We start from the raw sequence: 3,683 nt of genomic DNA, 5'->3' as shown, positions 1-3,683 counted from the left end.
AAGTGTGTTAGTAAAAAATGGGTCCCACCTCAATAGAGAGAAACAAATTTTCCAGATTCGCCCATTTATAAAATTTTGCACTTTCTTATTAAAGATAGAAATGTGAAACCTCTTTGGAAGAATCTTGAATTACTCATATTAATTAAACTCTTGAGTTCTTGTGTCATTTAATTTACCCTTATTAGTTAAACTTGGAATAAACTTCTAATTATAGGGAATCTATGTTTACATATATAATATTACTGCATTGCATTATATACATAAAAAGGAATTGATATTAGGTATAACTGCATATGCAATATAATAGAAATACCCTTTATTAGTTCACGGTTGAACCGATTGATCTAGTACAATTTTAAAATATCGACATTGCGTTATCTAAAAACGAACTTGTGAAGTAACTACAACAAACAAAGGACACTTTTTATGGATTGTGATTCCACTAGATTCACTAAGATCTAACTCCTTCATTTTCTCTCCATTAGGCAATCTAAAATCGAACTTGTGTACCAACTTGGCTAATGCAAGCTCATCCACCGCCATCGAGAATGTAATACCAGGGCAACCCCTCCTTCCTGCCCCAAACGGAGTCAACTCAAAATGCAGACCTCTAAAGTCTATACTTGTTTCAAGGAATCTCTCTGGATGAAATTCCTCATGATTTTTCCACAATGAAGGGTCCCTAGAAATCGCCCAAACATTAATCATCACACGCGTACCAGATGAGACGCCATAGCCCAATACTCTTGTGTCTTGAGTTAATTCACGAGGGACCAACAATGGGCCCAGTGAATGCAATCTTAGACTCTCCTTCATCACTGCTTTCAGATAAGGCATTTTCTCCAAGTCCTGCTCATCAATCTCATCCTTATTTCTAGCTACTTCTCTCAGTTCATTTTGCAAAGTTTTCATGGTTTCTAGATTTCATATCAGCTCCGTCATCGCCCACTCAAGAGCTGTAGATATAGTATCAGTTCCTGCATTAAACATGTCCTGCAAAAGTATAAATCAGTAAAACAGATCAAAGTATTTCTATAAGAAAACACATGAGAATTTCTATAGGAAAACAAAAAAAACATACTTCATATTGTAAAAGAAAAGTATGCATACCAAAACGATAGCTTTGATAGTGTCATCAATAGGTGAGCAACGCCCATTCTCTCTATGTAAATCCAGCAATATATCTACAAAATCCAACTCACAACCATCACTCTCTCTCCTCTCCCTAACCCTATGTTCTTGAATCACAACCTCCAAAAACCTATCCATCTTCTCAACAGCTCTTTCTACTCTCTTATCCAAACCATCAAACCTTTTCATCCATCTCAGGCAAGGAATGTACTCCCACAAAGGTAGAATCCCCAGCAGCACCCCAAAGTCAGCAAACGTCTTCTTGAAATCACTCTCTAAACCGTACTTCTTCCCCAACGCCACCCTGCAAATCACGCCGTTCGTCATACACTGAATGACGTCGCTCAAGTTCACGGGCTTTGAAGAAGCACCCAACATTCTGATCTTGTCGACCATGCGGAAAGTCTCTTCCTCCCTCACGCCACGATAGGAGTGAACCCTTTTGTTGCTCAGCAGATGAAGCACGCATATGCTGCGGATCTGCCGCCAGTACTCTCCATAGGGTGCAAACGCCACATCTCGGCTGTTGTTGAAAAGCCGGCTGGGGATGCTGAGTTGGGGCCTGTTTGAGAAGATCAGGTCCTAGTTTTTCATGATCTCACGAGCCGCCTCAGCCGAGGAGGCGATGAGAACAAGAACCTTGCCGAAATGGAGCAGCATGAGGGGGCCGTAGCGGCGGGAGAGTGACTGGAGGGATCTGTGGGGGAGTGGGCCCAGCTGGTGGAGATTTCCGAGGAGCGGGAACTTTGGTGGAGAAGGTGGCAGCCTTCCTCGGGGCTTCAGAGAGTTGCTGCGGCGCCATTTGTGGAGGAAGAAGAGGAAGATGGATGCGGAGAGTAGCACAGCCAAGAAATGTGAGAGAGTAACCATTTTTGGTTAGGAGAGACTGATGTGTAAGGAGAAAGGGTTTCCCAGATTCCCTTAAATAATAATTTTTGAGAAAGTCAACTGAGAATAATAATTTCGTCAGAGAGCCCATTGAATATATCTTGTTATTTTTATAAAGAGGGATTATATTCGTTTATTTTTTTAAATTTAGGATTAAATTTTCTAATCTTCTAGAATATTGGATAAAGATTATATGCTAATTTTTTGAGTTTTTCTCTTTTTTCTATCTCTCTCTTTTTTTTATTTTTTTATTTTTCCTTCAATATTTATGCATTGACTAAACTATCCCTAATATTTTCATCCTAATTTTAATACTAAGTACTTCTTCCGTCCACAAACAATAGATCATTTTTGCCATTTTAGGACGTCCACAAAAAGCAGATCACTTTCTTAAAATGGAAAGTTTATCTCTCATACTTTTTCCACTTTTTCTTCCCTCTCTCATACTTTACTCACTTTTTCCCCCTATCTCTCTTACTTTACCTACTTTTTCTCCCCCTCTCTCTTACTTTACCAATTCTACATTAAAACCCGTGAAATACACAAAGTGATCTATTTTTTGTGGACGGAGGGAGTACTATTTTTCATCTTATCTTTTTCATTTTCACCCCAATTCTGATATATTGCTTATCTGAAATCACCGTCTCCATCCTCCTCCTATTCGCTGCTCCACCCTCCTCGTATCTGAAAGCTCCCATTTCGTAATCTTGTTGTCTTCATCCTTGCATTCCAAAGGGTCATGGAACTGTGGAAACTGACCGTGTGGAATAGGCTAATAATCAAACCTAGTCATAAAGTTGAAATTTCAGGTGTGTCTGATACGCTCGGATATTGCACTGTTTTAAGGCCATTATTTGGTCCGTTTTTATGTCAAAGTCACTCTACATGTCCACTAATTACATATTTTATACATTTTGGTATTTTTACGTGTTTTGTGATAAATGTGTATAATTGTGCCGAAAAAGGCAGTCAAAATGCAAAGTCTGGAGGTCTGGAGGTCAGACGGTGACCAGCGACCGCCGCAAGGAGTACGGAGACCGCCGACGCCGGGCGGCCAGTGAAGTGTAGCGACCCGCCTCAGAAATTCATGCTTGGAAAAGAGTCTCGTCTGGCGACCGCCCGAGGATGTGCGGTGGCCCGCTGCCGAAGAGACAGAGACTCTGGACTGCAATGCGGCGACCTCCAGAGGATGTGCGGCGGCCCACCGTTGAAAGCGGCGAATCCGATTTGACCTAGATTCCGCTCCAGAGGATGAGGAATGACTTTCCCCTATAAATAGGACCTCAAACTTCATCAAATGAGAGCTTCTCTTTGCAACATAAATTCCCATAGATCAAAAGTTAGAGTACGTCATTGTGCAAGGAGTTAAATAAGGATTTCAAGAATATCAAGAACGACAAGGATTCAACCTACGGGTTTTATTTGCTTTAGTTTTATGTTCCAATTGTTTTCCCTTCAATATATGTGTTTATCTTATTCCACTACGTGTAACTAAACTCATAGGATTCTAGGGATGTGTTAGTAACGACTTTGGTTATACAGTTCCATTTTTTCTATTTAATATCCATTTTGTTTTTACTTTGTTTCTTACCTAAGTTAATCTTGATGCTTCATGATTGAGTGACACAATCATAAATGATTTAATATAACTTGCTTCATAACTG

The 3,683-nt window shown here is 40.0% G+C and overlaps 1 pseudogene; it reads right to left on the bottom strand.

The window, feature by feature from the left end:
* Positions 1–329: 329 nt before the first annotated feature.
* Positions 330–2,001, bottom strand: LOC125191011 (cytochrome P450 71A6-like; annotated as a pseudogene).
* Positions 2,002–3,683: the final 1,682 nt, after the last annotated feature.

Source organism: Salvia hispanica, chromosome 5, assembly GCF_029641045.1.
Source record: "Salvia hispanica isolate PSC_SH4W2 chromosome 5, Shi_PSC_v1, whole genome shotgun sequence".
NCBI lineage: Eukaryota > Viridiplantae > Streptophyta > Magnoliopsida > Lamiales > Lamiaceae > Salvia > Salvia hispanica.
This window is presented reverse-complemented; position numbering and strand designations above follow the sequence as displayed.